Source organism: Notamacropus eugenii, chromosome 6 (genome assembly GCF_028372415.1).
Source record: "Notamacropus eugenii isolate mMacEug1 chromosome 6, mMacEug1.pri_v2, whole genome shotgun sequence".
NCBI lineage: Eukaryota > Metazoa > Chordata > Mammalia > Diprotodontia > Macropodidae > Notamacropus > Notamacropus eugenii.
The window spans coordinates 70,925,898-70,948,959 of record NC_092877.1 but is presented as its reverse complement, the minus strand read 5'-3'; the positions used below and the strand labels follow the sequence as shown (position 1 = coordinate 70,948,959).

General features: G+C 37.2%; 1 non-coding gene across 1 annotated transcript; it reads left to right on the top strand.

The window, feature by feature from the left end:
• Positions 1-3,919: 3,919 nt before the first annotated feature.
• On the top strand, positions 3,920-4,027 carry LOC140512923 (U6 spliceosomal RNA). Its single transcript, XR_011969978.1, has one exon. It is a non-coding gene; the product is annotated as a U6 spliceosomal RNA (small nuclear RNA).
• The last annotated feature ends 19,035 nt before the right edge of the window (positions 4,028-23,062 follow it).

The window sequence follows — 23,062 nt, the reverse complement described above, 5'->3', positions numbered from 1 at the left end:
AGGAAAGAGACAGAGACTGACTGCTTATTGTTGGATGATACCCTGGGCAGGTCACTTGGCATTAAGGTATGAAGACATGGCTGTTTATTAACTTATGAGTCAGGGAGAGGAAGCTGAGAAGCATAGCTGGCAAGGTATAACATCACTTCCTCCATAGGGCACTAGTTGCTGGAACATTCTTCTTGGGAGAACAAATCACAGAACTAGAAGACTATTTCATAAGTATGTAACTAGAACAATGTAGATTAAAAGAAGTTTCCCTCAAACTTGAATTCTTTAATGAACTGACATTCTCTAACTTGGGGATTTGTCTAAGAATCAGTTCTGGGCACCTAAAGCCAAAGTAACTTCTCCACTGGACAGTACCAAGTAGAAGTGAAGTCTTGGACAGTCCTATGTTGCAGTCACCTCACCACCTGACACAAGGCACAACCTGCATCTTGGTTTAGTGGCAAAAAGCACAGAACCCTGATGGTGAATTCTAAGGGTTTTCTTTTTATTTACTTTTCAACTGCCTCTTTTGTCTTCAGTTTCCTTCACCTGTCCAACAAAGACAAAGAGACTCTAAGAACCTTTCCATCTCTAAATCAAATTATTTTGTATTTCTCTGCAAAATTCACAGTAGACATTCAAATAAGAAGGCAGGCATTCATGTTGCTCAAGCTCTGGAGAGGTAAATTGGTGGTTAAGTCCTGATAGACTGACACTAGTCAGTGGTACTCTGTCAAATATAAATGATTCATTCCTGAATTTAAAGAAATGATCAAGATAAAGATGAGTTAAAGATGGGGGGAAACAAAAGTCATCAAAGTTTCACGCTACCTTCTTGGTTTTGAAACTTCAAAGCAGAGCCAGCCCTTAGCAAGATTGTAAAGATAATAAAGTTTTTTCTTCAATGCTCTCCCATGTCACCTTTTCAACTATCCCTTCTATACTGATTACACACGAATCTATATTTCCAAACCTAACCATGCTTCTGAGCTACAGTCTAGAACTCTAAATGCCCATAAACTGTTATAATTTATATATCTATCATTTTCTCATCTTCTGTTGTGGAGTACCATATAATCAGTACAGAAAGAGAAATGTGATATATCCTGTTAAGCTGAATTGATTACTGACAAGTATTTATCAAGTTCCTATCACGCTTATGGCACTAAGTAAAGCACTATGGGAGTCACAAAGATGGATTCTACCCACAAAGAAGGTACTGTCTATATGAACACAAATTACTCTAATTCAAGAAATGTATTAGAAGAATACAAGAAATTAAAACCAGTAAGTCATAAGTTTTTGTATAGAGAGAAATACATTGGGTTTGGACTCAGAGACCCATGTTGAAATTCAGGCTCTGCCACTTACTAGTTCTAAGTCTTTGGATCAGTTACTGAATCTTTAGGAAACTTTGTTTCCTCATCTTTAAAATGGGGATCAAAACACTTTCACTGACTAGCCTATTTCAGGGTTGCTATGGGGGGAGTGCTCTATAAACCTTCAAATGTAAGGTATAGTTACGTAAGAGAGATATAAGATAGAAACCACCAGAACTAGCAGGAGGGGAAAAAATCACTTTCAGATGGAAAAAAGAGTTTCTTGAAGGAGATGGCATTTGAACCTGACTTGGAAGAATGAGGTTAGGTTCTAATAGCAGGAGATGTGGAGACAGAGTATTTGAGATTTGGAAGCAAAAGCCTGGATGCAGCACAGTAAAGGGTATATTGGAGGAATACCAAAACAGACCAATTTGCCTGGAGTTGGTAGGGTGCATAAAGGCAAGTAGTGGTAGGTGATGTTGAAGCCACTTTGTGTAATACTTTGAATGTCAGCCTAAGCAGCAGGACAATAGTGAAAGTGCTTCATTGAAATATCATTTTTTCCTTTTCTTTCCCAATCAGTATTTCTAAACAGACAGATAACAATAGAGCCAATTGAATCATCTCTCCAGAGCTCAGTGTCCTTAACTTCTGTGTTTGCAGATTAAAAACACATTGAACAGCTCACAAAATGCCAGGCCTAGAGGCCTGAGGGCTACCTGAGTCTTACCTTACCTGTCCCAGGTCTTCGGTTGGCCAAACCGGATAAATGTATGAGAGAAGAGACTTTCCGGAGTCGAGCAAGGGTTAAGCTTTATTCAGGGTCCTGGCTACAAGTGCAGGGGAAATTCTTCCTTAGGAGGGAGCGAGAAAATCTCCCAAGGAGGCAAAGATCTTACAGTAAGAGATTGGAAGCGGAAGTGGAAGTGGGGAGAGAGGGGAGAGGGAGAGCGAAGAGAGGAAAAGGGAAGAGGCGCCTTCTGTCCTGTAAGGGCCCCTCCTGCGCTAAGAGTGCCTTCAGGCTTTCCTGACCCTAATTAAGCTCTTCGGCCGCGTAGTTTGCACCTGAATACCGTGCCTGTTAGATAACAATAGGTGTGCCCAGATCCGGGTCAGTATTGAGGGGGATGCTCCTCCCATCACATTTCTCACGGGAAGAGGCGGAAATACACGAGATTGCTCGGTCTCACTCCTCGATTCCCCTGGTGTTTTATGGGGGGCCTCATGAGAACTCTAAGATTTAGAAGTTCCCACCTTTACCCGCCCGAGACTGTCCACATGGAATTGAGCTTCCACCCCCAACAACAAAACAGTGGACTTTTCAAAGTAAAGTCTATCTTCAGATATGATGGACTGAAGATCAGACACAAAAGGCCAGTTGCACAGCCCCTCATGTTTTGAAGAAGGGGCATACTTTGTGCCTGTCCATTGTGTTAGCCAAAACATGAAGTCAATTACTGAGATTCTGACTTATGAAAAAATGGATGTATATATACTTTTATTGAAGAGAGTTAAGATGTAGAACTGTATTTTAAAGCCCAAAGATTTACCTTTGACACCAATCTCTTAGGAGACTGGTCTTAGGATTTTTTAATTACAGGATTTTTTAATTGCGTTGTAGAAATAATCATCTTTTCGCTCTATTTTCTTATGCTCATTATAAGTACTACAAAATAAGAAAACCAAATGACAATTAGTAACAAAACATTTATTAATTACCTACTACATACCAAGCATTGTGTCTTGTGAAATCATATTTCTCATTGCTGTGGGACACATGATTAAACACATTTTGCCAATTCCCTTACTCCTTTCTCCATGGAAAACCTATGAACCATCCTTTCACTTAGTGCATTCTATTTTATTTTCTGGTTTCATTTACATTGAGAATGTTGGTATAAATGTGGTTGAGTTCCTTCAAAAGTGTATCAACTCACTTACAAGACAGAATGAGAGCTGACAGCTCAACTAATGTTATAGGCAAAAAGGGTAATTCTTAGACCCCTTTGCTCCAACTCTGAAAATCAGTTTCTGGACACACATTTCTTGGAGTCAGTCAGTCAATAACATTTACCACTCTGGCACTGTGCTCAGTGCTAAAGATAAAAAGAAAGGCAAAAACAGTCCGGGCTTTCAAGGAACTTTGTGTCTAATGGGGGAGATAATGTGTAAAAAAAAAAAAAAAACTATGTACAAACAAGGCATGATAAATTAGAGCTAATCATAGAGGGAAAGCACAAGCATTGAGGGGATTGGGAAAGACTTCTCATAGAAGGTGAAGTTTTAGATGAGAGAAGGAAACCAAAAAAAAGAAGTGGAAAAGAAGCCAGAAATGAAGAGAAAATTTTAGACATGGGTGATAGGCTATGAAGAGTCAGGAGGTATACCAGAGTTTAAAACCTCAACATTATTGATAGAATAGGGTTCATAACTAGAATATGAAAGTGGAAGAATTGACTTTGTTCCAAAGAAATAAATCTAATAAAACAGACTGGGGAGGTACTCAATAGTCAAAAGGGTTGGATGCTTATCTAGAAATCTATAATATGATCTTAAAATGGATTTGGGATCCCACTGATATGCTGATTCCAATCAGTGATTCTTGTCTAAGTTCCTCCCTGACTAGATACACTAAAACTGGAATGATACAAAGAATATGAGTATGGACCCTGTCCATGGTCTACTTGTGAATTTATGAAGTTTCCCATGTTTTCCCTTCATAAAATTCCTATTCTGATATTTTTTTCATTGCCTGAAGGTGCCTCTGGTTTTTTGACTCAAGCCAATGGAATGCAACTCTGGCAATTTATACCAAAACACAATGGATTTGGCTATGGAGCAATCAATGGACAAAAGTTGCTGTCCCAAACCCAACCTAACTAAATCTGGACAGTAGGTTGAATGCCATCTGATCACAAATAATAAAACAAAGTGGCCTTATGTAACTTTAGTCCTATATACTTTATTTTCTACTTCGGCAGTGATACAGTGAAGAAACAGTGGAGAAAGGGGACTCAAAATCATAGTTTTTAGACCTGTACAAACATTAATTTAACAACTAGTAATCTAAATATAGAATTCTTCTCTGGTGATTAATGAGCTGAAATGCTAAAATATCTAATAGAAACTCAAAGCCAAAGCTAGCATGATGAAATTTTAAGAATAATTATAATGACCTGAGTTTGGGCTAAGACAATCAATTGTACGATTATAGAATGAGAGAGACGTGCCTTGACAACAGTTCACATGAGAGGGACATATTAACCACAAATTGCTATTTTAAAAAAAGAACCAAACAAAGAAACAAAAGCTACTGCAATGTTAGTCTGCACTAATAGATTTGGGATTTCCAGATCTAGAGAAGTAAGGACTCCATTCTGTGATGGTCAGACATCTGAGGTATTGTACTCAATTTAGAGAACTTTAAGGATCATTGAAAAAGTACACTACATTCAGTGGAGGGTGACCAGAGATTGGGATCAAAGCCTTCTAACTCTCAGACAAGTCCTTTACTCAGGGATATGCTGGTAAATGTTTAACAACCAACTAGGGGAGAGGTTGTGGAGAATGAATGCAAGGCACATTTTGGAGTTTAATCAGCATTATTAACATCTTACCCATCCCTTTTTTAACTCTAGACAATCAACAAAACAATAAATGAAGCTCTGATTTGTATCATTTGCTGATTTTCAAGGTACAAATGCTCACACTGGAAATTTAACAATTAGTTCTTGTGAGCCAGTGCCAGCACACCACTGCCCACACTCCACTCTACTGCATTTATTGTGATCTGGATTTTTTTGTAGAATTGTTACAATTATTTTCTTCTTTTAACAAAACTTTCTTCACATCCACTATGGTCATCATGCTTATAGGTAAGTTGTGCCAACCAACTAGAATGTCAGATAGTGAGGCTTTCTTGATAGGAATTTAAGTCAAAAGAAATATGGTATCATGTAAAAGTCAAATGGGCTCTTCAGCGACATAAAGGTAGCGTGGAAAAAACCTATTTCATTTTTTGCAACATTATTTGGAATACAGCATGTCCAGTATCTACCAATTCTTTTCTCAAAGAATGTTTTCATGATATAATGGCACAATTTCCAAAGCACTGGTCTCTCATTCTCTTTCCCTGAAGCATGCTTTCCCATATGTTTCTTGCCAACTTCACTTTTTCATTGAAGTCTCCAAATATTCAGAGGCATATTGATTTCACTTGGAGGGTGAGCACTTCCTAACATGTCTTGACCTCTTCATTGTAAGCAACTAATGTGGATGCACAAGTTTCAGTTATTTTCAGAGTAGTCTTTTGAAAATATTTATCATTAGTTCTACAGAGGTAGCCCATGAAATAGTGTTTTGTTTCAGACATCCAATAAAATCAATTCTAAGAAATAACTGTAACCCATCCTTTTATTCACCTGCAACTTCATTCCTTCTTCTGATTTCCATGGTAGCAAGAACGTCCAGACAGATTTGACTCAGCTCCTCCAGTAATATGTCCACTCATAGGTCATTGGACAAGTATTTCACATCAGTCTAGCCTCCTCTGCCCCTTTTTCTTACACTGAAGAATTACAAAGAGGTCACATGAGACTAAGGACCATTTTGTATTTATCTTTCTTCCCCCTGTGGGTTACAATGGCCAAAAAATTAAGCACCAAGAAGCCAGACTACTGGTGATAGACCTCTGGGTATGTATCTAGGCTGGTCACTGGAAAGTGCACTTAAATTGCCACCAGTCATACTCAAAGATTTTCAATACGGCAGAAACCTTCACTGGCATACTCTTCAAAATTCCAGGGCCACCTCCACACCACGATGGGGCATCAGAGTAAGATTTAATGGAGTCATTTGTATAAAAATAAAAGGCATCATTGATGAATTATCATTAAGAAATAAGCAGGCTTTCACAAACATTCAAAAATGTACCCTATCTTTATGATTATGTAACTGACTAAAAGATTTGGAGAATATAAACTCACATAGTGTTTATTATTTGCTGCTTATGTGAAAGCATTTAAGCAATATACTTCATTAAAGCCTCTTTTTCAACAAGGTGTCTCTCATCCAAAGAATCAAGATTTCTTGAAACATAATAGTAAAGGTAACATAGTTCCATAACCCTCTGATCATAAATGTTAGACAAGACAGAAAAGGAAATGTAAGCTCACTGAAAGTTTTCACCACTGTGACTGTTAAACAGAGTTTCTCTGTACATGATGAGGTCCTCCAGATGCTTGTTTGCAGATAACATTATTTTGAAGGTATCAAGCCCTGGAACACGGCAGAACCTTCTGGAAGAGATATATGAAACACCCAAGAGTTTGGTCTGTCCATCCACACAGGAAATACCAAATGGATGAAGAATGCTTATTTTCCAAATACAAATTAGTATGTAAGTCTGCAAAACAGATTCAATTAGATAATGCTTTGGGCCCAGAATTGAACAGGAAGAGGAGAATGGGCAGAACTGCCTCCAGGAAATTACAAAACTCCTTTAATGAACACAAGCTTTCCAAGGAAGCAGAGACCCATCCTTCAAATACCAAGATTCTTTCCAGGTTGCTGTATAGCAACAACACATGAAGTTAAAAATTAATATCACACAAAGGACAAAAGAGAAGCATTTAGTGGGTGCGGGAAGACTGGGAAATGTAACCAATAAGGAAGTTGGAAGATGAGAAGTAAAAGATGTTATCCAGAAAATACAAGACAAGGAAATGGATGGGTTGGTTTGGGGCAGCTAGATGGCACAGTGGATAGAGCACTAGATCTACAATCAGGAAGACCTGAGCTTAAAGTGTCTGGACTTAGACATTTACTAGCTGTGTGACTATAGGCAAGTCACTTAATCTCTGTCTTCCGGAGTTTCTGTAAGATGGGGAGAATAATAGCACCTATTTCAGAAGGTTGTTACAAGCATCAAATCAGATAATATTTGTAAAATGCTTAGCACAGTGCCAAATGTTTAGTACATAGTAGGTGCTTAGTACATAGTAAGTGTTTAATATGTTTGTTTCCTTCCCCTTTAAATAGTGAGAGAATGATAGACAGGCAGCTTTGATGCTACCTTCATGATATCAGGAGAAATTAAGGAAGGCCTTGAGAATATTGGGTAAATTTGGGGGAAGATGTTAACAAGAGGCCTATACGATGAGTAGGTATGGATGAGTAATGATCTATGTCATTGGAGGGGACTTCCAAATAAATGAGATTGCAAGTCTATTTGAATGAACAAAGATATGTATGTATGTATGTGTGAATATATGTATACAAACTAGGACAGGTCCCATAGATGAATAAGTAGCCTCAGCCATAATTGAAAAAGAAGGAATGATATCTAGGAAATTATGTAGCACCTACAATGAGCCCAGGTTGCTGCAGAGGGAAAAAAGTATATTTTAACCCTAATATTCTGCTGGAGATATTATATGGCTACAAATCTTGGAATATCATGATTTTGATTCTGTAAGAAAATAATTAAAATTTTAATCATGCCAAAGGGCAATGGAAAGAACTATAGCCTATGGGTATTACTAACAATGATTGACACTCAGGAAGTTACGTAAAAGATCTCATTGAAGACAGGTATGAAAGAAGGCATAGGTAGGATAGTCAAAGGGTAAAGAATAAGAAATAACAGGTAATATTTCTAAAACATTGCATCCCAGTGGTCTTCAGTTATGAGGGACATACAATCAAAAGACTCTAGAATGGATCAAAGGTACACCCAGTGACAATTATACCCAGGCATGTTCCCTAGCAGTGTGCAGTGGGTGCCAAGATACATGGGCTCAGACTCACAGATGCTAGGCAACAGACATGAGGCATACTTCCCACCCACATCCCTGATGTTTTGAGCCTCCAAATGTAAACCTAACAAGGAAGTTGAATTGGACATTGGTTTTAGTCTGTTAATAAGCAGTTATTAAGTATTTACAACATGCCAGGCACTATGCCAAGCTATGAGAAGACAAAGAAAGTCAAAATATAGTCCTTTTCCTCAAAGAGTTCACATTCTAGTAGGAAGGGAGATAACATGCAAACAACCATTACATGTAGGCTATATACAATGTAAACGGAAGGTAATTTCAGCACTAGCAAGGCAGAGAAAACACTGACCAGTTTCCCATACTGGGTAATGAGTTTGTTTAAGCTATAGGTCATTTCAAGAATTATTTTTTTTCTTTTTTTAAAATTTTATTGCCTTTTGTCTTTGTAACACAGTCATTTCAACTTAGCATTCATCCCGATGCCTTTCTTGGGGCAAAGAAAAATAATTAAGCAAAATCATCTGATACAGTGACCACTCCTGATTGAATACGATATTTTTTTCTCCTAGTTCCCTACCTCTTTACCACTAGGGAGGAGATATGTTTAAATATTTCTTCTCCAGGACTTTCAATGTTTTTTCTGTTATTCGAATAAGAAATACTTTTCAACACATCCTCCAATCCACCCCTTTGGAGAGGAGGGAGATTCTTGGGGGCTACACATAACACATTTTCAGACTTTCAGTTTATCGGTCAATTGTGCTGATTTATTTCTCTTTAAAAAGACTATTTGTTATATACGCCAGGTCTCTGGTAAGGGGAGAGGGAAGGTCATTAGGAACAATTATGATGATATAAGAAACAGAAGACAATAAAAACTTATTTTAAAAAAAGAAACACTTTTCTATAACAGAGGCCAAAGAAGGTGCTTCTTCCCAATGGCCAATTGATTTAATAAATTGACTTTCCTTCAAATATGCACAGCATTGAATAAAACACTTTTTTCCTCCTTTTCATAAGAAATCGATAGAACTCAGCCAAATATACCCAAATGGCTACAGGATGCCATAGTATATAGGCATACGCCCATGATTTGATGATAGCTCATGCTATTAGGAATTTTCTACAAGCTAGCACAAACAACTCAGAGAGAGAAGAGGTACTACCTATGAGTAGAGAATCTGCTCATCTTCAGTGCTGCTTCTCAGTCATTAGACACTTAGAAGTCTCCATTCTTCCAACAAGAAAGACGTAACCATTTCTGAAGACATTTGGTCAGTGTACCCTAGAATGTTTTCAATAAGGAAGTACCTACTCTAACATGCCTTATTTCCCTCAAAAGTTCTTAAATTTTAATTCAGCAAATACAGCCAGGTGGTTCAGTAGATAGAGCACTGGGCTTGAAGTCAGTTTTCCTGAGTTCAAATCCAGCCTCAGATACTTACTGGCTGTGTGATCCTAGGTAAGTCATTTCCTTGTTTGTAAAGTGAACTGGAGAAGAAATGCAAACTTCTGCAGTATCTTGGTCACAAAGAGTCAGACACAACTGAAACAGCTGAACAACAACTCCGTGTAAAAAAGATTGTGCACACTAGAATTTTTTCCTCAGCTCCCTGCCTCTCCTACACTACAACACTGAATCATAGAATTACTTCCTGGGTTAGATGAATGTGACCTTTGAGATAATCTAATCCAGCCATTTTGTTTCACAGATGACAAAACGGAGACACTGATGGGAGTGTCTTTCCTTGTATCCTTCCCATTCCCTGTTCTAGCACCATTGCTAATAATAAAGAAGCAAAAAAGCCTAATATAGCAAAGACCTGAAATTCTCAATGCTCAAGAAATCCAGAGAGAAACTACATCCCATCCCCAGAAGTATGTAAAACACCAGCCAGCAAACTACAGGCAACAAGAAATGGATTTCTCAGGGATTTAGCACTCTTTACTGAGACGCCACAAAGGATCCCATGAAGCTCAAAATTTCAGGGAGTCCTAACACCAAAATGAAAAGTAGGGAAACAAGCATTTACTAAGTGCTTTATAGGTACTTAGTGCCAGGAACTGTGCTAAGTTCTTTGCAAAAATTATCTCATGTGATCCTCACAACAACCCTGGGAGGTAGGTGCAATCCATTTGACAAGTGAAAAAACTAAGTCAGAGATTAAGTGACTTCTCCAAAGTCACATAACTAGTAAGGATCTGAAGCCAAGTTTGTACTCAGATTTTCCTAACTTCAGGCCCAACACTCTATCCAATGAGTCACCTAGTTGCTTCTAGAGGTCAAGAGGGAATCCTAGTGATCCTGGGAGAGAGTCAGTCAATTAAACATTTATTAAGTATCTTCTATGTGCCAGGCATTGTGCTGAGTGCTAAAGATACAAGAAACTTTTTAAATGGCAAGAAGACAGTGGCTGTGCTCAAAGAGTTCACAATCTAAAGGAGAAGCTCACAGTCTCATGGACCCTTAATGAAACAAAGGACTGAATACACTGGGGTACATGAATGTAATGGAATATTATTGTATTGTAAAAAACAGTGAAATAGAAGATTGCAGAGAATCCTGGTAGTATAAACTGATTCAGAGTGAAGTAGGCAGAACCAAAAGAATACTTTATACAGAAACAATGACACTGTAAAGAAAAAACAACTCCAGAAGACTTTAGACCTCTGATCTATGAAATGGCCAACCATGTCTTTATAGTACCTGTGATAAAGCATATAATCCACCTCCTGAAAAGAGAGACAATGGGCTCAAGGTGCAGAAAAAGACCCAATTTTGGACATGGCTACTACTTGACTATACTTATCTTTACAAGGTATTTTTTAAATTATTTTACATTTTCTTAATTGGAAGGGAGACTGGTGGAAGAGAGAGAAGTGGGGCTAATGATCCTGATGTTAAAAAGTGGGCCACTGAAACATTTTTAAATGCCTAGAAGAAAAGAGAAGGAAGTTCAGAAGGCAGCAGAGATAAGTAGGACAGTATTCAAAGTGATTGTGAAATATATTACAGACTTTTTATTAAAAAAAGATATGGAGTGGAAATTTATGGTTTCATAAAATCCTCTGTTTTGACCCTGTTGTGTATTTGGAATGATCTTTTTAGGGAGTTTAAGTTCAAAAAAAATTTTTTTAACTATTCATATTCTCTAACCACTTATAGATTGAGGGGTTCAGAACAGTCATGTGTCATTCAAATGTCCTTTCCTTTATATTTAAAAGTCTTTCACCTGGCTGTTTGAAAAATGTGCTATTTGTCATTGGAACTGTTAAATTTAACCACTATTTATCATGTAGTTTAAAAAGTAGAAGTTTTCATCCGTGGGTGATCTGTGGATCAAATGAGTATTTGTTTTGTGTATTCAGAAGTTTCTGGGAAGTTGTCATTATTATTTCTTGCATTATGACATTCAGGTTTTTTGATTTGTAATGTTCTTCTGGGAGATATCTGATTGTTAAATTTACTTTGCATCCTTGTCTTCAAGGTCAATGTTTTTATTAGTGTAGAGATTATATGTTCTTTTAATATTATTGCCTTTTGACTTCTTTTCTTCCAAATTGTCCTTTGCTTCACTATTTTTGTGCTCTAAACCTGTTATTCTCTCTTTCAGTTTTTTGAGAAACATCACCATAGATTTCAGGTTTTTCTAACATGCTAATTATTTCTGCTGTGAAACCTATCTCTATATGAGAGAAGAGAATGCGGGCTGCCTGGTTGAATTTCTTGTCGTTTCTTTGCTATAGTGTTTCATTAAGAGACTTTTGTGTTGAATTCATGTTATCTGGCACAGAGGTACAGTAGTGGGAGTCATGGCTGTGGATTCAGATATTAGGATTCAGTAATATTCAAGAATTTTTAAAAATAATTCTTTTTACTGTAAATTGTTATGATTTCTCCTATGTGTGCAAAAGTACTTTAAATATGAATAATTACATGGAGATGTTTCATCCTACCATCTCTAGTATGTGCAAATTCAGATAATTGATTGTTAATTGATGCAGCTTGGTCCTTTAAAGTATTCTTAAGCTCTGGTCATTCTAGTATTAACCCAAATAGTAGCATGAACAAGGATAGTAGTAAGGGGTCCTCAGAGACATCTGGTGAACCTTTTGGTGAAAGAACGTCTATGACACAAATATAGAACAAGTTTAAAAGCAGTTAAGTGTATAAGACATGCATGAAATGCTCTGAGATTAGATGAGTGAGGTCAATTCCATCCTAGAAGAAACAGTAAGCTTGATAGAGGATATAGCATTTGGAGATAGTCCTTGAAGGACAGACAAGATAATGGGAATAGTACATTCCAAGCACAAGGAACAACATGAAGAAAGGTGGCAAACTGTAGTAGAGGTTTGCAGAACTATAAGCTGTTAGATAGAAAAAGGTGTGAGATAATGTTTTAAAGGAAGATTGAAGATAGATTGCAAGTTTAAGGACTTGATTCAGAAATCAATGGAGATCCATCTATGACTTGAGAAGTAGTGTGATTGTATAAGGTCAGTCTACCCAAGTACATTGAAATGGAGATGTAAAGGGATGAATGATATAGATAACAAATCTAGCTAACTCGGATATCAAAATCCCTTTTTCTTTAATAGTATAGCTAATATTTGTGAGTTTGCAGAGCATATCTCATTTGATCCTCATAGCAATGTTATAAGGGTTGCCCATCCCTATCTTACAAACAAGAAAACAGATTCAGAGAGCCTAAGCAATTTACTAATTGTTACTGATAAATGTCAGAGGAAACTTTTGAACCCAGCTCCTCCTGACTCCAAGTCTTGTACACCTTTCTGTTTACCACACTGGTTGTTGTTGAGTGATTTCAGTCATGTCAGATTCTTCATGACCCCATTTGGGGTCTTCTAGGCAAAAATACTGGAGTGGTTTGTCATTTCCTTCTCTAGCTCAGTTTTTTTTTTTTTTTTTTATAGATGAGAAAAATGAGGAAAACAGGATTAAGTGACTTGACTTACCCAGGGCCACATAGCTAGTAAGTGTCTGAGGCCAGATTTGAACTCAGGGAGATGAGTCTTCCAGACTCCAGGCCTGGCTCTTATTGTCCCTTCTTACCATACTACCTCTCTTCTATAGCATTTTAGTGATTTGTTTTGTCCCAATTACTCCAATAATTATCTTAACTTGCCTTTGTGGACATACCCATAATGCCTTTCCAACCACTTAGCATTTTAAGATTGAAATCTCACAAAATATTCACATTAGCCTGTATCTCTTGCCACAGTTAAATGCTGGCATGTGCAAAAATGTCGTAGGGACAGAAATCGTGCAACCCCCTGGCTCACCATGAGCTAAAATTTCACATTGGTTTCGTTTGTCATGAACACTTAATCCTTTAGAGAAAAACCACCAAGTGATCTCACATATACAGAAACCAAACTAGAAGGACCAGAGACACATTGATAAAGATCAGGAAAAAGAAAAAAGAAAAGAAAAAGACTCCAGGGCTCTAAATGGTTCCTTGTTTCTGGGGAAGCTATCTGTGTTTTTAAGAACCAAGTGGTGAAAGTCTGTGTATGTATGCATGGCCTCTGACCTTTGCTGGGTTGTTTAGGATATTAGTGATTCAAATGCAAACAGAGCTCTGCCGGGATTGTTTTGTGTTCTTATGAATAGTACAAGGTCCCTAAGCTACAACCCTGCCTAGATAGGCATCAATTCCAGGAAATGTTATCTTCAAACATTGTTTGAGCTCTGAGCTGTGCAAGCTGCTCACAAATGGAATTTTCTAGGTTTTGATTATTCTAAACAACTCAAATTTACTTGTCAGTAACCCCAATTCATTTCCCTTTCTTTCTTCATTTTATTGGGGGCTGGGAGTGGGAGAGAGGAGCAGTAACCACGGGGATAGGATTGGTTTATTTCCCCGAGAGAACGGTGCAGATTGTCATAATTACTAATATTGAATGAGATCCTTCACTGTCTGCAGGGCAGAGGGAAGGGACCTGGACTTATTCATTTTGTATCTCCTCTTCCTTACCCAGTCCCCCACCTCCACTTAGGACCTGGCCCTGGGCCTTTCACATTATGGAAGTTCAGCAAACATTAGATGGATGGATGGATGGATGGATGGATGGATGGATGGATGGATGGATGGATGGATGGAGAAAAAGCCATCAAATTGCCATAGCTTATCAAAAAATTGGAAAGAAAAGACACACCGGATAGTAGATAAAGCCAGTGCTGGAGTTAGAAAAACCTATTTTCAAAGCCTGCCTCAGACACATACTTGTGGTGTGAGGGTTCAAGTCACTTAACTTCAGTTTTCTCATCTTTAAAATGAAGGGGTTGTATTTGAAGGTCTTTAAAGCCTTCCAGGTCTAAATTTACTCTCTTGGAATTTTATAACATTCTAGATTGGGGATTTTTTCTATGTTATACACCCTTTGGAAGTCAGGTAAAGCCTTTCTTGGGATAGCGTTGCTAAATATATAAAATAAAATACATAGGATTACAAAGGAATCCAAAAGTTATTGAAAATAAAGATCTATTTTTTTTCTCCATCCAAAGTCACAGACTACCTGAAATCTATCCATGGAGTCCATGGATCCCAGGTTAAGAACACCTGTTCTATATCAACAAATTTAACCATATCTCTTACAGATAAGGAGATCTCAGAGATGTAAAATGTTTATCCTTGGGACAGAGCTGGGATAGGCACTCAGGTCTCTGAACTTCAAGGTCAGTGCTCTGCCCACTATGTCAATAGTGATTTATCTCCTCGAGGACTATTGGGACCTATTCAACAGAATGTCAAGACTTAGAGCCCCAGTGGTGCAATGGAAAAAACACAGAACGTGGGATGAAAAGTATGGAACTCACACCCATGGGACCTGAATTCAAATCTCAGCTCTGCTACTTACTACTTCTGTGACATTTGGCAAGTAACTTAACCTCTCTGGGTCTCTGTACATCTATAAAATAAGGAGGTTCAGAGGTCCCTTCCATCTCCAAATCCATGATCATATGAGCTGCTTATGGCTCGGTCAAAGTCACAAGGAATTCAAAGAAGTTCCAGTTCACAGGCTGAGAGGTCTAGACCTGCAGTGGATCTTAGAGGTCATCTAGCTCAACCCCTTTTATTTTACAGGTGAGGAAACTGGGGTTCAGGAGGCTAAGCAAAGACCCAAAGTCACACAAGCAGAAAGCATCAGAGATAGAGTTGGAACTCGGGTGCTCTGACTCTAGAATCAGTGTTTCACTTATTTGTTTGTTCTCCCTCACCATATTACAGACAGGCACTGAATCTTTGACAGTGGGCAAATTTTAATCATCACAACAGACTCAGAGACTCAGAGAATGTTAGAACCAGAAGGGAGCACAGACTCTATGGCTCCAAAGCCCATCCTTGTTGATTGACTGATGAGCCACTAGTAATTACAACCCCCAAAACAGCTGCCAGTTAAATAATTATAGGCTTATACTTCCTAGATTCACAATCACATCAATGTAGATGCTCCCTTCAATAGTATAGATAGTGGTCTATCTACATATTTCTTTACTTATCCAAGTCCTCTCATGAATCCTTCATGGGAAGGGGCAGAGAGTGTGAGGGGGGAAGGTGAGTGTTCACCTAATAAATAAAATATTTAGGATTATAAAGGAAGCCAATTATTTTGAAATATGGTCATGGAAAATAGTTTTAAAAAAACAAGTTCATACCCCTCAGGTTACAGTATCTCTTTTGTGGTCGTCAGCAACTGAAAACTAAGAGGGTATCTTCACATTGAGATATGCCTAAATGAATTTTGATATATGAATATGATGGAATATTGTTGTGCCATAAGAAATTACGAAATGGATTATTCCAGAGGAAACTAGGAAGGCCATAGAACTGTCCACAAACTAATGTAAACAGAGCAGAAGTAGATGAGCAATCTATACAATGATAACATTATAAAGAAAAACAACTTTGAAAGACTTCAAAACTTTGATCAAAACCATGATAAGTCATAGGTCCGAAAGAATGAAGATGAAACACACTATTCACCTCCTTGTAGAGAAATAATTAATTTAAAATGCAGGAAAAGATGTGTTTTTGGACATGGCTAATGTGGGGATTTGTTTTGCTGAACTTTGCAGCTATGTATTAAGGGTTTTATTTCAGGATTTGTAGGGGTTTTTTTGTTTGTTCAATGAGTGGGTAGAGGGAAAGATAGAATAATTTTTAATATGCATGCTGATTGAAAAAAATTCTAAGAGTCCCTGCTCTATTATTCACACAAATGCTCATTTCACTGATTTGGTTTTGATCCTCAGAACAAATGAAAAATTAATCCAAATAATAACTTTGGCAAATAACTTTGCAGGATATAAAATAAATCCACATAAATCATTAGTGTCACATATATACATGTATATATATATATACAGCTAAACTCAGAAGGAAGAAATAGTAAAAGAAATTCCTTTTTTAAAATAACTACAGAATATGTAAAATACTTAGACATCAATCTGCCAAAACATTCAGAATTATAAGAATGCAATTACAAAATACTCTTTACATAAATAAAGACAGACTTAAAAATTGGAGAAATATCCATTCCTAAAGTATAAGCCAAATCAGTGTAATAAAAATGACAATAGTATGTAAATTTATTATATTCGGTGCCATGGCAATAACTAATAAATAAGTACTTTTAGAACCAAAAAAAATTATTTTAAAAATCATCTGGAGGAAGAAGAGGCCAAGAATCTCGAGAAACTTTTAAATATGGAAGCTTGGAGACTAGTAGTACCAAGTCTCACATATTACACAAAGGCAGTAATCATCAAAATGATTTGGTACTGGTTAAGATATAGAGATCGATCTTTGAAAAAGATTAAGTACGTAATATGTAGAATCAAATGTAAACATTGGTCTCTTATTTGATAAATCAGCAAAAAGACCCCAACAATTGGGTTAAGAACTAATTATTTAACAAAAACTGATGGAAAACCTGGAAAGCAATTTGGCAAGACAGAGAACATCTTATACCTCACCTACCAATATAAGCTCCAGATAGATATATGACTTAGACATAAAGAGTGACATTATGAACAAATTAGAGGAGCAACAAAGAAATTATCCTTCGGATCTATATTTAGAGTATGATAAAAGAATGGATAGAGATGATAAAGATAAAACTAATAATTTTGATTGCAGAAAATTTTTGCACAGACAAAAGCAATGCAACTAAAATTAGAAGAGAAACAAGTAACTGGGGGGAAATTTTTTCAGCAAATTCAAATTTAATGAAATATTATTCAGTATAAGAAATACAGAAAGGGCTAGTTTCAAGGAAGCCTGGGAAAACTTGAATGAACTGATACAGAATGAAATGAACAGAGTCTGAAGGCCAAGTATACAATAACAACATTTATATACAATTCTGAAAGTCTTAATAACTCTAATCAATGAAGATTTATCAATGAATCAACCAGTATTCCAGAAGACCAATGATGAAGCATGCTATTCATTTACTGACAGAGGCATGATGAACTCAAGATGTGGACTGAGATGCATACTTTTTCAGTATGGCCAATACAGGAATTCTTTTGACTTGACTATGCATATCTGTCACAAAGATTTTGTTAGATTTTTTCTTTTCCAATGAATAGAGAAGGGAGAGGAAATAAATCTTCACTAATTGGAGAAAAAATTAAATTATTTTAAAAGAGGGTAAAAATTTGAGATAAAAAGAAAGATTTTGTTGCTATTTTGTTTTTTGGGGGGAGAAAGGGGGATAAATTGCCTTTAACATCCAAGGAATTATAATTGTCTATTTGAGTGTCCTATATTTTCTGCATTATTTGCCTTATGTATTTCCTGAGATGGAGCAAATAAAAAATTTTCCCATGCCTAATGTGCATATTGTGCATTGGGTGCCTATGAAGGAATAGCGACTTTGTTACTTTCATTTGGAGAGACAGACACAAGCTATATCTAAGTTTTGTTTTAGAGATTTCTTTTGGAGTTTTATTCAGTTGTAAGAACAGTACCTGCTCTCTGCGAGCAGACCTCAAAAACTATACTCAGTCCATGTGAGCCCTGAATCTCTTTGGCCATAGATAACATCATAAAAGAACAAGACTCAAAACTATTTGATAGTAGTTAAAAATAGAAAAATAAATCAGAAATACAGTCTGGATAAATAAGATCCATTGAGTAGTCTACTGTTTGATAAACCCAAAAACACCAAAGATGGGGGAAGGGGAGGAGTTAATATGCAACAAAAAAAAATGATGGGAAAACTAGAAAATCCTTGAAAAAAATTAGATTTATACCAGCATTACACCATACACTACAATAAGCTCTGTACAGATATGCAAGTAAACATAAAAAGTCACATAATTTTAAAAAAAAGCAAAACTAGAGACCACCAGGAGGTATTTTTCACAACTGTGACTTGGGGGAAATGTTTAACCGAACAAAGAATAGCAGAGATTACAAAAGATAAAAATCATAATTTAGATCACATAAAATTAAAAGGCTTTTGCACAATAAAATCAATACAACTGAAGCTAAGAAAAGAAATGATCCAGAAGGAGGAAAATCTGTGCATTAACCATCTCTGATAAGAATTTAATACCCAAGATATTTAGGGAACTAACAAAGACCTATGTGAGTAAGAATTATTTCCACAATAGAAGTCAAATGAAAGAAAGAGTTTTCAGAAAGAATTGTAAACCCCCAAAAACCCTATAAAAGATTGTTCCAAGTCACTAATTAGTAAAATGTAAATTAGAACAACTCTGAAGTTTCACTTCATGCTCTTCAAAGTGGCAAAACTGATGAAAAATAAAAATACCCAGTAGTACAGGGACTGTGGGAAGAAGAGCACACTAATTCACTATTAGAAGAGCTATGAATTGGTTCAACCCTTCTGGAAAACAATTTAGTTTCCTCACATAATTCTAAACTCTTCATACCTTTTCACCCAGCAGTCCAAATACTGGGCATATTCCCTGAGGATATCAGAGAGAGAAAGCAAGTCGCCAAATATACAATAGACTATTCATAGCATAACTCTTTGTTCTAGAATAAAAGAGAAAAATATTGGAAAAAAAAGTGAATATTCAACAATGAGGGATTGCCTGAAGGATGCTATTTCTATTTGAGTTGGAAAGCACTAGATTAAGCAACTTACAGTTAATCAAGGTAAATTTACTACAAAAGAAATGCTAAAATGAGAAATACGCAGAAATGTTGAAAGATGTGTATAAGTGGATGCACCGCAAAGAACCAGGAAAATAATATCTACAATGACCACAACAACACAGCATAAAATGCCAAGAGGCAGTCAAACTCATATTATTGTATTGACCAACATTAGTTCAAGAGACCCATTAAAGAAATACGCTTCCCTTTTCTCAATAGAGGTATAGAATGTGACGTGCTACCTCCATCCATTGGTTTTATTGAGTTGTTCTTGGTTATAAGAAAGGGTCTGAAGGTTAGGAAGACTGCCATTTAGCAGAAATGACTATGGTATAGAAATTAAAAGCACCACTAAAACTTATAAAAGAAAAAGCTATGATGAAAAATAAATGCTACCATGCTGTTGTTTCATATTAACCTGCCATTCCTACTGCTCCTGTCTAGACACCACCTATGAGGTTTGGGGAGGGGGTGGAAGTTGTTTTGTTGCTGCTGATTTTTTTTTAAATACTTGACAGTTATTAAGTGTGCATCAAAGCAGTGAGTGGTAAAGCTGTCCTTTAGTGATTGCAAAAATTGTTCCTTTTTTCCATCATAATATTGAGAGGATAACCCTTTACCTGACTGTGTCCATGTAAGAATGAAGTCAAATTTCAGGAACTTTTGCCCTTTAAAATATAAAAAAGAAACCAATGTGATCATTTTAAATATAAAAGGCACATCATATTTTTGTCCCAACTCTCAAGAGTTATTACTAATTTCTAAGACATACCAGCAAAGTAGAAAGAGACGTGACCATGGTACCAGGAAACCTAGGGTGGAGGTCTAGCTCTGATACTTAATAAGAAGCCATGGGCAAGCAACTGAACCCCAGTTTTATCATTTTAATGGTTATAACAAGACTTGCACTACCTGCCTTACAGGGTGGTTGGGAGGAAATCTCTTTGGAAACATTGAAGTACTTGAAGACCTGGTTAGACTAGGCCACTAAGGGCACACTGACAGAAACAGGCAGAATGACTGATGGGTCCATTAAGTGAAGATCTTGGCATCAAGACTTTAATTCCTGTATTTGTCCTAATTGGGACTACTCATGACTGATATGTTTAAAGGTACCTGAACTCTGCTTTCCTTGAATTTGTGTAATTTGTAAAAGTACCATATACCTTCATCCTCCTCACCAAAGTCACCTACACACCCTAATGACCTCAGGCCACTAAGAATCAACCAACAATTTTGGTTTCTTGAGACTATCACCTGAGATGCTTTGTCACTTGGAGCAAGAACCAGCAATGAAACCCAACTGGAAGTAAAGCAAAATGGTCATGTGTATCCTTATATTCTTCTACATGTCCACATGGCTCACAGACTGTCAATAAATCTTGCAGTTAGATCAACTGAGTACTAAGCTTTGTCTCTCTTCCTTGAAAAAAACAGACAGAATTGTCAGTTCTATACAAATGTCAGTTGCTATTCTTTTCTGTATCTGTATCTACCTGAGCAAAGAAGTCCATTGAGTTAAGTAGTCCTAATTAATAAGATCCAGAACTACTAATAATAAAAATAATTAACACTGCTGCTAAAGAAAATCAGGCTTTGGAATGAATCAATCATTCAGTCAACAAATATTTATCAGATGCCTACTACATGCATGGAGCTTGGACATCTACTTTGACTCTCTATGTTCATCAAGTTTATACTGCAATTACTGTGCTTGAGGACAGAATCCAGCTATATCTATACACAAGACAAAAGGGCACCACTGCCCAGCAAACACCATCTGTACAGGTTCCTGATGCCTCTTTTCATTATCTTGAGTAGCAAAAATAGAATTAGTCTTTGTTACAGGAGCACTGGAATTCAAATCCCTCTTCTGTCCTTTACCCATGTGACCTTTGACCTTTCCAAACTTCATATCTCATTTGTAAAAGTGTGATCATCACACTTGCAACCCATTTCTCACATTTGTAAGGAGCAAATAGAAGGTTGAATGTTGAGGGTGGAGTCAAGATGGAGGAGTAGAAAGATGCATCTACTCTAGTGCTTCCCCCACAGCCCACAAAATACCTGTAAAAAATGACTGTCAACAAATTCTAGAGCAGCAGAAGCCACAGAACAACAGAGTGAAAGAGGTTTCCAGGCAAAGGTAATCTGGAAGGCCGACAGGAAAGGTCTATCTCACAGGACATTGAACAGAGCAGAGCCCAGCCCTGGCCACCCAGGCATTAGTGTGGGAGGGCTTTCCCAGCTGGGAGAGAGGGGAAAGGGGTTCCCCCAGCACTAGCCCCAGGCTGTGGCAGCAGTGGGCAGTGGGCAGCTACACTGAAGCAGCCTGGGTCCATTGTCCAGGCAGCTCAGCTTAAAGCCTCAGGCAGAACTGAGCAGCTGATCTGAAACTCAGCCCTCAGTGGTGGCCCCACCCCCACCCAAAGCCCCTGGGGGAATAGAGCAGCTGATCTGAATCTCAGCCTTGAGTATTGGAGAGAGGAGGAGCACTAGGACCCTACTCTTGATAAAGAATTCAGAAGTCAAGTAACTGGCTGGGAAAATGCCCAAAAAAGGGAAAAAAATAAGACCATAGAAGATTACTTTCTTGGTGAACAGGTGTCTCCTTCCATCCTTTCTGATGAGAAAGAACAAGGCACACTGTCAGAGGAAGTCAAGGCCTCTGCCTCCAGTACCTCCATAACAAATATGAAATGGGCTCAGGCCATAGAAGAGCTTGAAAAGTGTGTCAGCAGCCTGTTAAAGAAGAACCAAAAAGAGCTGAGGAAAAGAAAACCTTTAAAAAGAGGCTAACCCAATTGGAAAAAGAGGTCCAAAAAGCCAGTGAGGAGAAGGAGGCTTTAAAGCAGAATTAACCAATGGGGAAAAAAAAAAAAAGGTTCAAAAGCTCACTGAACAAAACAGTTCTTTAAGAGAGAGAATCAAGTTGAGGGAATCTAATGACTATGAGATAAACCAAGAAGTTAGAAAACAAAACCAAAAGTTTGAAAAAATAGAAGATAATGTGAAACATCTCATTGGAAAAACAACTGACCCAGAAAATAGATCCAGAAGAGATAATTTAAAAATTATGGGGCTACCTGAAAGCCATGATCAAAAAAAAAAAAAAAAAAAAAAGAGCCTAGACATTATCTTCCATGAAATTATCAAGGAAAACTATCCTGATATTCTAGAACTGGAGGTAAAAATAAATATTGAAAGAATCCACCGATCACTTCCTGAAAGAGACCTGAAAAGAGAAATTACTAGGAATACTGTGGCAAATTTCAAAGTTCTCAGGTCAAGGAGAAAATATTGCAAGCAGCTAGAAAAAACAATTCAAGTATTGTGGAAATACAATTGGGATAACACAGAATCTGGCAGCTTCTACATTAAGGGACTGAAGGGCTTGGAATAGGATATTCCAGAAGACAAAGGACCTGGGATTAAAACCAAGAATCACCTACTCAGCAAAACTGAATACAATACTTCAAGGGAATAAATGGTCATTCAATGATATAGAGGACTTTCAAACATTCATTATGAAAAGACCAGAACTGAACAGAAAATTTGACTTTCAAACACAAGAATCAAGAAAAGCATGAAAAGGTAAACAGGAAAGAGAAATCGTAAAAGACTTTCTAAAGCTGAACTGTTTACATTCCTACATGGAAAGATAATATTTGTAACTCTTGAGACTTTTCTCAGTATTTGGGTAGGTGGAGGGATTATACACACACACACACACACACACACACACACACACACACATATAGACAGAGAGGACAGGATGAGTTGAATCAGAAGAGATGATATCCATAAAAAA